The 12,325-nt window shown below is 42.2% G+C and overlaps 1 protein-coding gene and 1 long non-coding RNA gene across 3 annotated transcripts in view; one reads left to right on the top strand and one right to left on the bottom strand.

Moving 5' to 3' along the window:
• BAALC (BAALC binder of MAP3K1 and KLF4) overlaps positions 1–12,325 on the bottom strand; it is a 92,683-nt gene that overhangs the window by 29,476 nt on the left and 50,882 nt on the right. The gene's annotated exons all lie outside the window — the stretch shown is intronic.
• Positions 6,725–11,994, top strand: LOC134758978 (uncharacterized). The gene is made up of 2 exons (XR_010134840.1): positions 6,725–7,262; positions 9,358–11,994. It is a non-coding gene; the product is annotated as an uncharacterized lncRNA (long non-coding RNA).

Below are 12,325 nucleotides of genomic sequence, written 5' to 3'. Positions count from 1 at the left end.
CCCTTATAAAAGAGGCTGAAGGGAGCTCATTGACCCACCATGTGAGAACACAGCAAGAGGTGCCATCTTTGAAGCAGAGAGCAAGCCTTCATCAGACACTGAATCTGTTGGTGCCTTGATCTTGGACTTCTCAGCCTCCAGAACTGTGAGAAATAATTTTCTGTTGCTTATAAATTACCCAGTATAGGTATTTCAGTCTAAGCCAGAACAGAGGAAGACAGTCCCTGTTGTCTTTTACTCTTCGGTTGAATTATTTTTGGGGGTGGTTAGCCTTTTAAAGAAGTGGCAGCTGTTTTCCTGGTTGTTTTCATTTGTTTTTTACTCCTTGACATTTTCTGACCTTAGTACAACTAGCCTTTTCATTAGGCTATTTCCACATCAACTGTAGTTGGCACTAAACTTTTCTCTGAGGTGGATATTAGAAATTAGATGATATTCCTTTGGGTATATACCTAGTAATGGGATTGCTGGGTTGAAAGGTATTTTCATCTTTCAGTCTTTGAGGTTTTGCCACACTGTCTTCCAGAATGGCTGAACTAATTTACATTCCCACCAACAGTATATAAGTGTCCTTTTTTTCCACAACCTCACCAGCATCTGTTATTTTTTGACCCTTTAATAATAACCATTCTGACTGGTGTTAGATGGTATCTCATTGTATTATAAAAACACATACCCGTGCATGTTCATTGCAGCACTATTCACAATAGTAAAGACATGGAATCAACTTAAATGCCCCTTGGTGATAGACTAGATAAAGAAAATGTATATAGACACCATAGAATACTATGCAGCCATAAAAAAGAACAAGATCATGTCCTTTGCAGTAACATGGATGGAGATGGAGGCCATTATTCTTAGCAGACTAACACAGGAACAGAAAAACAAATGCCACATGTTCTCACTGATAAGTGGAGCTTAATGATGAGAACACATGGACACATAGGGGGAAACAACACACAATGAGGCCTATTGGAGGGTGGAGGGTGGGAGGAGGGAGAAGATCAGGAAAAATAACTAATGGGTACTAGACTTAATACCTGGGTAATGAAATAATCTGTACAACAAACCCCCATGACACAAGTTTACCTGTGTAACAAACTTAATACTTGTACCCCTGAACTTAAAAGTTAAAAAAAAAAAAGAAAGAAAGAAATTAGATGATACATCTTTATTAGATGTAAGAAATATATTTTGGCCAATCAAAATTTGAATTCAATCAACTGAATTGTTTTAATTCTTGAAATTTTAAAATCGCTCAAAGCAATCAATCAATTATCTAGTATCCCTTGGGTGCTTACCCTGTGCCTAGCACTGTGCTGTTAGAGGGGGATATAAACCACTTGCCCATCTGAACCCTTTATGTATCTGTAATTTAATTGGGAACTTACGGCTTATTGAAGAATTACTGAAAAATAGAGCTATGCAAAATTTAAATAATATGTCATTTCTTACCCGTCAGAATGGCAAAAGTTAAAAAGTCTGATATTACATGTTGAAAGGATGTGTGTTAACACGTTCTCTCATATACTGCTGGTGGAAGTGCAGGTAAAACTGTCCATTTTGGAGGGCAATTGGCAGAGCCTATTCATGTTTAAAATGTGCACATCAAAATGACTCAGCAATTTCAGTCTTCAATATCTGCTTTAGAAAACCTCTTAACCATTGCACAAACGGGGTTGTTGAAGATGTTCTTTACACCACTGTAATAATGAAAAATATAATCAATGTAGCCATTCTTCAGGTGGATAATTACTAAATAAATTGTGGTTTATCTAGACTATGGAATTCTATATAGCAATTTAAAGCTAATAAAGTAGACTTATAGAGATAAAAATACATAGTGATGAATGGAAAAGCAAGTAGAGCATAAATATGTACAAATGACAGCTTTCAGAGTCTTACTCTGTTGCCTAGGCTGGAGTGCAGTGGCACAATTTCGGCTCACTGCAACCTCCGTCTCCTGGGTTCAAGCAATTCTCCTGCCTCAGCCTCCTGAGTTGCTGGAACTACAGATGTGCACCACCACGCCTGGCAATTTTTTTTTTTTTTTTGTATTTTTAATACAGACAGGGTTTCACCATGTTGCCCCGGCTGGTCTGAAACTCCTGACCTCAGGTAATCTGCCTGTCTCAACCTCCCAAAGTGCTGGGATTACAGGTGTGAGCCATGGCGCCTGGCCAGCTTTTATGTTTAAAAAACTATATTATATCTATGTTATGCTATTTTTGTACAGGGATACATACACACACATATACACACAGAAAACAAACTAGAGAGATGCCCAACAAACTGATAACAATGTTTGTCTTTGGGGAAAAGGCAGGGGACCAGGATCACGGGGTGATCAAAAGGGCATTATCTATAACATTTCTACCACCTTTTTTTATATACTACTCATGAAATAAGAATGATTTTTAAGAAATAGAGCCATGTCACATTTTGTCTTTTCTAATTAGTAATAGCTTTAGACTCACCCAGAATATTAGGCTATTTATTTTTTAGTTATTATATCACATTTAATCATCAAATATGCTATCAAAAATAGTAATCAAATATAATGACACATAAGAACAGAAACACCACATAGGAATCAATACATTGCAATGCCTATTTTACAAAAAAAGTCCTACGTTTTTAAATCAATGGTTGGGATGCCCAACTTTCTGTAGGGCAGTCAGATGGTAATGTTCCTCAAGGCACCCTAACAGTACATGTAGATGGAAAAAAATTATAGTTGTTCATAAGAACCTGTGGGATATTTAATGGCTCAAATCAGGCATGGTTAGTCCTCACAGAGCAGAAGATTCTTGAGCAATGTTTAAAAGGAAAGACTGGGCATCGTTGGGATGAAGGCTGATATAGTTTTGATACTTGTCTCCTCCAAATCTCGTCTTGAAATGTAATCCTGTGTTGGAGGTGGGGCTGGGTGGGAGGTATTTGGATCATGGGGCATATCCTTCATGAATGGCTTAGCACCATCCTTTTGATGATGAATGAGTTCATGCGACATCTGGCTGTTTAAAAGTGTGTGGCACCTCCCCCACCACTCTTTCTCCCGCTCTCGCCCTGTGACATGCTGGCTGCCCGTCACCTTCCACCATGATTGTAAACTTCTAAGGCCTCACCAGAAGCAGATGACAGTACCATGCTTTCTGTAAAGCCTGCAGAACCATAAGCCAATTAAGCCTCTTTTCTTTATAAATTACCCAGCCTCAAGTACTTCTTTATAGCAACACAAGAATGGCCTAATACAAAAGTTGAAAGTAGAAATGAAATGAAATATACATTTGTGGGTTTGTGCCAGCCTTATGTTCAGACCTAAGCATACAAAGATGGAAAGACTCGAAAAACAATTCATATCTAAGATCATGGAGTTGGAATTTGATTCCCAGCTCTACTTCATTGTCACAACAATGTTGTAGGTAGATGTTATGATCCCCACTCCCTGCCACCTCTTTTTTTTTAAGAAGAGGAAACTCAGGGTCAGGCAATTTAAAGTGCCTGAGGTCCTGCTGCTGGTGCCAGAGCCAGGCTTATGCCCAGATCTGCCAGACTCTAAAACCTTTCCTTTCACGTGCATTTGTGTTAACTTACATTATTAAAACAAAAAAATCTACAATGAATCATATTTTCCCTTTTCAGAGCTAGGCAATAATTAGTGGGTGTATGGTGTCATCAAAATAAATGAAAGCCTTTTGTTTGTTGCTTTAAAGGTAATCCATAGTTCAAATGTCTTACTCCTCTAGGGTGAAGCATATCTAAAATCCAAGTAACTTGCCTTCAGAATTAAGTAGGTCACATTGAAGTGCAGCCAGTGAGAAAATGAGTGTATTTAATTAAACTACCTTGGTGCATTTTCTTCTCCCCAGACCCATGAAATGTTCTCCTGCCAGGAGCTCAACCCTCTGGGTCACCCACTAAAGATTAGACACTGATTCCCCGATACTCAGAAGCCACCACGAGGCTCATTTTCTGCACTCAGCAGCTCCCATGTCAGGGATACAGCCAGCTGGTGTTGGTCAATCTCTGCTCCAGGGAGGATTGCTCTGAGGTGGGAAATAATTCCAGGGAGGCTCACCAAGCCAGGGTGCTGCAGACCTTTGGTGATCCAATTAAGGGGGCTGAGAGAGGCTGCCAAACTAAGATGAGAAGGGATGGCGGCCTGTGGACTTCATTCTACAATAGGTAGCCAGTGCATTCTTTTAGAGCTAAAAATCTGGCCAGGTGTGGTGTCTCACACCTGTAATCCTAACACTTTGGGAGGTCAAGACAGGAAGATTGCTTGAGTCCAGGAGTTCAAGACCAGTGTGGGCAACATGGCAAAAACCCTTTTTTACAAAAGATTAAAAAGTTAGCCAGGCATGGTGGTGCATGCCTGTAGTCCCAGCTATTTGGGAGGCTGAGGTGGGAGGATCACTTGAACCTGGGAGGTGGAGGTTGCAGTGAGCTGAGATTGCACCACTGCACTCCAGCCTGGGCAACAGAATGAGACCCTGTCTCAAAAAACAATAACAATAACAACAAAAACAGAAACTACAAATGTGATCATGGCCTACCTCTTCATAGACTTCTTAATGACCTAAGGGATAGACACACCAATCCCTATGTGCCCTGCAAGGCTCTTTGTGAGTTCTCCTGCTTCTTCTGGCCTGATGGGCTTATGCACTTCTCTCTGTCCTCTATGCTTCAACCTTATGGGACATTGAAGGCACCTCACAGTCTTTATAACACTGTTCCTTCTACTCTGAAGGCTCTCCCAATTGGCCTAATTCTCCATCTTGACTTAAACATGAATTTTTGGGGAAGGGGCACCTTCCCAGGCTCCTCCTCAAGACCGGGTTGGACTCCCCTGCACTCCTGCAGTAGTGCACTTCTCTTTGGTGCATTCATCACTGTTGGTATCATTTGTTCCATGTCTGCTTGCCCCATTGGTCTGGGAGCTCCATGAAGACAAGGACATGCCTGGGTTGCTCAAACAATATTTGTTGAAAGAGTCTTGAACTGTTTAACCGGTTGCCAGAGTAGGTATCATCACTGCAGGAAGAAGCTGCCATATGGATCTCTATGTGTTAAAGTATTTTTTTCCTTGATGTACCAAACAGCTGAAATTCCAAAGAAAGCAAGTGCAAACATGAACCATGCTTGCTCTTCTAATTCCTATGGAGATATCAGGGAGTGAAAGGAACAGCTCGCATAAACAGTGAAGTCACCCCTGACAGAGACTTGTCACAGGGTGCCAGCCACTCATCTCACCCTCCTCGTAAGGGGTTGCTATGGTTCCCAGGGACTCCCAATGAAAGCTGGTGTCTTTCCAGGGTTCAGGGCTGAGTGAAAACTTGAGGACAGTATGTTGAGCCTTCTCCAGATTCCTCATGAAGTTATGAGCAATTGCATTTGCCATTTAGGGGTTTGTGCTGCAGGAAGGAGAAATACCTTCTCCTCATGGACATCAAAGCCCTGTAGCAAAAGCAGTTCTCCAACCTCAGCTTGGTAAAGATCACGCTGAACTCAGCTTACAGGAAGAGCTTGGTGATGGGGCTGGGGATGCTGCACAGGGGCTGGTGAGGGTTCATGTAGACCAGAGTCATATAGGGCTTTCCTTCCCTCTTGCCACAGATGGCTACTTCGCTGCTGGGAAGGGGAGATTTGATGATGGGACTCCAGTAAGGTGCTGAGGGCCTGACTCCCAAACTTTTTGATTCTGGGACTAGAAGGTCTACAGGGCCAACTTTGTGCAGAACAGGAAGGCTCTCCAGCCTCAAAAATGCACCTCTTTTTCACTGATGCTTAAAATTCCTTGCCCAGGTGGTATGATTTGGATGTTTGTGTCCCCTCCAAAACTCATGTTGAAACTTACTCCCCAGCTGTGGTAGTATTAAAAGGTAGGGCATTTGGGAAAGTGATTAAGTCATAAGGGCAGAGTCTTATGAATCACTACTGTATAAATGGGCCAAAGGAAACTAGCGTAGGCCATTTTTTGCTCTTCCACCATGTGAGGACACAGCATTTGTGCCCTTTTTGCCCTTTGTCTCTTCTGCCATGTGAGGGCACTAGATGGCACCGTCTATGAGGAATGGGTCTTCCCCAAACACTGAACCTGCTGGCCCCTTGGTCTTGGACTTTCCAGCCTCTAGAACTGTGAGAAACAAATTTGTGTTTAATTTATAAATGACCCAACCTCAGATATTTTGTTATAACAACATGAATGGACTGACAGCTGAGAATCTGATCTTTTATTATACTATGATTCTCACTAAGCTTTAAATTTTAGTTACCTCCAGGAGAGGGAATATGGTAACTTTTACTCAGCTCTCCCAATCTTTTCAAGGCACAGGATTCTTATTTGTTACAATGACCTCACAGTTTGCTTCTAGGTTGAAGAAGGAGAGAGAAAATGATAAATTCACATCATTCTGTGACAGGAATTAAATTAAAGACTACATTATATTGTGTGTATTTGCAATGTCTCTCTACTTTCCCTAATCCTTAAAGGCAAAAGATTCTTGTTTGCTAGAATGATCTGATGGCTTGCTTCAGGGTTAAGGAATCCCGGTAATTAGCCAGGGGAAAGCAAGTCAAAGAAAAGAGAAACATTAAGTTGATTTATTTAATAGGCTTTAGGTGGAAAAGGGATGGAGAAGCAGAAGAGTGGTATCAGGGAAAGAAGATTTGGGGAAAATCTCTCCCTGCTTCATAAGAAAGTCTGAGAGTAAGAGGATTTCAAAGAGGTTTTCTTTGCATCAAAAGAAAACGACTTCCTTTTTGATATTTTTTCTTGCGAGACAAAGCAGGATTTGAGCTGCTTTTTCTTTCTTCATTGGCATATCTCTGAATTTGACTCCATTTTGAAAGTGAACCTCTTGGGGCCTTAAGCATCTCTGCATTGATGACTTAAATTCATGTTCACCCAACAAGTGTCTTTGGTGGCTGGTTCACTGTGTACCGGGGAAGAATGTGCTATCATGGTGTGGGCACTGCTTTTGGAGTCAGGAAGGCCTGGGTTCAAATTCCAGCTCTGTCCCTTGTATGACCTTTCAGAAGAGGCTAAATAATAATATTGACCATGTGCCATATTTACTCCTGTAAGTGGGCATTGTTATTACCATTTTACAGACTAGGAAACAGTGGCTCAGAGAGGCCAAATAACTTGCTAAAAGACAACCAACCAGTGATGGATCCAGGACTCAAAACCCAGATCTGTGTGACTCCAAAGATGTCTTGCTCCCATCTATTTGCTCCCATCAAAGAAGAAAGAGTAGGTGAGCTGACACACGGTCAGGGCTAATTTCACAGTTCCCCACTCCCAGGCGCAACAATGTGCAAAAGGCTGACTTCAGGTCCTTTCTTGAGAGCAAGAGAGGGCACTGAATGGGTGAATGAAAATGGAGAAAAGAGGCAGGGACAAGGGAATGTCACTAAAGACCAACTCTGCCAAGTTGGCCAGGATGTAGTGACTCCTAAAGGAACTAAAATCCAGATACTAAGGGGCCACAGGAGGCCAGCCAGGAGATCAGAGGTTGAGCTGAAGCAGGAGACCCAGATTTACAGAGCAGATTGCTGTTCTATCAGGGTCTGTTTACTGCATGCATAGCAGAGGCCTGATAAGCGACGCCTGTGACAGGGGTAAGCCATAAAGCATAATGTTCACAAGCTCTTTCTATGCCTCACCTTCTTTAGAAGGACAGATAATCGGGGGCTTGGCTAGCTACTGAAACTTGGTTATGCTGAATAGAAGTGGACAGGGCCCTAGAAAAACAGACCACGGGGTTGCAGATCATGGAGTTCTACACCAAATACTCACTGCACCTCTCTGATGTGCTAGACTCTGCTCTAGGGCTGGGGGTGCAGAGGGGAGGGAGAGAGGCTCATTCCTTGTCCCTGGTGGTGATATCTGGGATGCTGGTAAGAGAGAAGTCTAAGAGGTATTGCTGGTGGCAAAGCACAGAATGGGCCACAAAGAAGCACAGGCCAAGTCATGCATGGCCATATGTATCTCGCTAAGGAGTGGATGCTGTCCCATGGCAATGGCAGCCCAGGAACTGTGTGGAGGATCCATTAGAAGGGCTCAAGCCTGGAGGTAGGGAGTCCAGCCAAGGGAGACTTGCCTTGGGGGTGCTGCCTCCTTTTAGAGTTTCCCTTGGCCATCTAAATGTATTATCTTCCCAGCTGGACTCACTGAATTGGAAATCTCTCTCAGAAGGCTGTAACTGGGAATTGTGCCACTTCAGAATGATGGCTTTTGCCAAAAAACTCACCTGATAAATGCAACTGACTATTTAGAAAGAAAGGGGGAAAGCAAAACAATGGTGAATTAATAAGGATAATCCTGTATCTATAGCCACAATCTAAATGAGAAGGATTTCAGTAACAATTTAGAAAGGACACAGTCAGGATTATGTTTGACAACCTACTCACTACATAGCTCACTATCAGTAATTAAGTAGTTGGCCGGGCACAGTGGCTCACGCCTGTAATCCCAGCACTTTGGGAGGCTGAGGCAGGTGGGTCACCTGAGGTTGAGAGTTCGAGACCAGCTTGACCAATATGATGAAACCCCATCTCTACTAAAAGTACAAAAATTAGCTGGGCGTGGTGGCACATGCCTGTAATCCCAGCTACTCGGGAGGCTGAGACAGGAGAATTGCTTGAACCCAGGAGGCAGAGGTTGTGGTGAGCTGAGATCGCACCATTGCACTCCAGCCTGGGCAACAAGAGTGAAACTCCATCTCAAATAATAATAATAACAATAATAATAATAATTAAGTAGTTGGTGACACCCAAACTCTCTGTTGTGGCAGTCACATAAGACACTGATGCTGTGGGTTTTCTACTGAAAGTATAAAACAAAAACTCCAAGTGGGCTGATTTGATTTTGTATTTCTGAAATGCGGCAATTGACTCTTAAGCCCCCATTCCTGTCTCTGCAGCTTTCCCTGGGTAGCTTGGGAAACAAGTTTAAGCTTACTTTTTTCTTGTGAGAAATCTAATTTGAGCTCCCCCTTTTGACAAGTGCCTGCAAAGGTCTGGGTGTAGATGCAGTTGGCTTTGCCTTAAATCATATTCCTGTTCTTGATATTTATGGAGGGGGCTGGCTTTTCTGATGGAACAGTTTGAACATCATCATCCATAAAGTCCATAACCAGCTTGTGTGATCTGACCCCACTCTAAATGCATGGATTCCATTTTGAACCAGAAGTTCTGCTTGGTTTGGCACACCAGAACCAGGGCATGTGAAGACAGAAAAATTGAAATACTGTACGGTAGTTTTTCTTCAGTGTAAAACAACAGCAAAACTGATATTTCTTTGTTTCCATTTCTTTGTTTCCCATTCAAAATATCTGGATCACCCTGCAGAGATATACAAGAATCCCTGTGGAAAACCTCATGAACTCAAGGCCATGCAGAGACTTATGGAAGAACTGGGACTGACTTATCAAGACTCTACACTACTGACCCAGGGCTTGGCAGTTTCTGTCCTAGAAATCAGCACACGCAGCTCATGCATCACCGAGAAGGTGGTCAGCCTAAGAAGTGGTTCCCCACTCTTTGTTCTAAGATATTCCTCTCTCAGAAACCACGTCTGTTTTCAACTTTTTTTTTTTTTAGACAGTCTCACTCTTGTCACCCAGGCTGGAGTACAGTGGTACAACCTTGGCTCACTGCAACCTCTGCCTCCCGGTTCAAGCGATTCTTCTGCCTCAGCCTCCCAGGTAGCTGAGACTACAGGCGTGTGCCACCATGCCCAGCTAGTTTCTTGTATTTTATTAGTAGAGATGGGGTTTCACCATGTTGTCCAGTATGGTCTCAAACTGCTGAGCTCAGGCAATCCCCCCGCCTCAGCCTTCCAAAGTGCTAGGATTACAGGTGTGAGCCACTGCGCCCAGCCTGTTTCCAACTAATTTAACTCACATCTGATACCCAACTCTCTGCTCCCATTAGTTCATCTCAACTGGGATTTGCTGACTCTCTATACATGCCAGCAATTTCACCAGGCTCTGGGGACTCACAGAGGCATAAACCGCCATCTTCATCCCGCAGGCACTCAGATCAAGGGCAGGAGTTGAAAATGGAAATCAATGAAGTCCTTATAAATCATGTCATCCTTGTGGTCTAGTCCCGGAGTGCCATTAGATTAAAGGAAATAATGTTCAACACTCATAAGTTATTGGAAAGTAATCTAAATCCTTTACTTGCTTTTTTCAAAGAAAAGCAAAGAAAGTCTCATTCATATTCCATTGCAACACTTTATAATATCCCTAGATAATTGCTAAATAGTCAAGAAAACAGAAATATAGGCTTAATGAAAACATGAGAGAAAAGTTCAAAGACATGGAGGAGAATGGATGAAAGGGGGTGAGACTGGAGGAAGGAAAATTGGCTAGACCTATTACCATGGTAGTAATTGGAGGCAAGAGGTGATGAGAGCCTCAACTCAAACAATGGGATGGGGGCGGAGTTGAACAGGATGAATTCAAGAGATATTTAAGAGAGATGTGAGGGGGAGATTCAGGAAGTGATGTTGACAGCCCTGCAGAACAAGCTGAAAGTCTAACTTTCTCACATGGAGGTTTCTTGAGTCACTTTATACTCAATACGTCCAAACTGCATTTACCATGTTACCTTCAAGCCAGTTCCCCTTCCTGACTCTGCCATTTCTGTCAGACATGCCACCAATTTTCTAACCTCTGGCCTTAAAAACTGGTGGCCTATCATTTCCCTTCCCTTCTCCTTCATTCCCTATAATCACGTCTGACACGAATCCCTGCCGTATCTCCTCAAATCACCCTTTGTTCTCTATGCTTCCACTGGAAAGGTACAGTTCACCTCATCTAACCTCTAGATTACTGCAGTAACCTCCAGCTGGCCTCCTTGACTCCAGTCTCCTCCCCACTGTCCAGCACATCCTAATCACGACAGGAAGACGGATCTTCCCTCAGCATGTCTTTCTCCCTCACACCGTATTGCACCACTGCATCTGGTCCAAACACCTCTGTCTGGCTTGCAAGAGCTCCATCCTGTGGGCTCATGGTAATCACCAAGCTTGGTTCTGGTCAGGTGGGTATCCCTAGGCTCCTCAGAAAGGTCAGGCTCATGCCCACCTAGGTGTTATTTCTCCACATGATCCCCCACCTGGAATGCTCTTCCTCCCTCCTTCACCTTTCCAGTCTGGTGAGGGGGCAACCTCTGATCAGTGCCTTGCTTGCTGATGCCTGCCATCTGCAGTCAGTGTCACACAGCTTAACTCTAAATGATCCCTTGCTTATTCCAAGTGTCCAAGTTTTCTCCCCCGAGCTGGGCTGTCTATTCTCTTGGGAACAAAAATCTCTCACTTTGCTCAGCTGTCTCTGCTAATCCTGGAAGAAGAAAGATCTCAAGGGAGTTTTAGTATTTCAGTTTTTGATCATATTTATGCTATGCTTTTATCCATATAAAGCATGAAAAATACAATAATGTTTGAAAATTCTCACACAATTTGATCTCTAATTCATGTTACACTGTTAAATTATAATTATTAAATTACATATTTTAAAACCAAAGATTTAAGGTGAAGCTATATCTTAGGTCATAACCTCTAAACAAATGTGAACATCTCCATGTCTACAAGTTGTAGTGGATGTATTCTATTTCTTTTTTCTTCATGAGAATTTGTAAACGTTCCTAGACATAAACAGAAAGGAGTTTCTATTCATTGGGAACACACTACCTGCCAGGCACTGAATTAGTTGCTTTACTTTATTTAAGCCTCACTACTATCCTTGTTTCCTTAAAAATGAATTTTTATTTAACAGTTATATTTAAAAATAGTATTGCGTATGTCAAAAAATGCACTTTGAAGTCTAATGGAACTAAAAGGTACTCCAATTTCCACTTTTAATGTTTCAAAGAAAATAATGAGACATTGTTTTAGAAAGTCATTGATTAAAATAAAGATGTGAGATTTTACAAGCAATTAGAGAAAATCTATAACATGAATAAAGATTTAAAAATATATGTACTCCTTTCTCACTGTTGAATACATCTTGGCATGTTATCGAGCAAAGATCAGTTTATAACTTCAAGATACTGAAAAGTTGAGGAAGGGGAGCATGTGCCTGATTACTGGGCTATGAAAACTGTAAGTAGAGGAACATGCAGGTGTATTTTATCTCACAGAATTCCTTTAGAAATCTCTACATTTCTGAGCCCCTCTGCTCCACACATCCTGCATTCTGACTTCCTAAAACACAAAATTATCAGCCCTTTCTTATTATTTTAAAAGGATACATTCTTCATTAGTGATTCCTTTCCTGACCTAATACCACAGCCTGTTATACAGAGCCTG

The sequence above is a fragment of the Gorilla gorilla genome, chromosome 7 (assembly GCF_029281585.2).
Source record: "Gorilla gorilla gorilla isolate KB3781 chromosome 7, NHGRI_mGorGor1-v2.1_pri, whole genome shotgun sequence".
Taxonomy (NCBI): Eukaryota; Metazoa; Chordata; class Mammalia; order Primates; family Hominidae; genus Gorilla; species Gorilla gorilla.
This window is presented reverse-complemented; position numbering and strand designations above follow the sequence as displayed.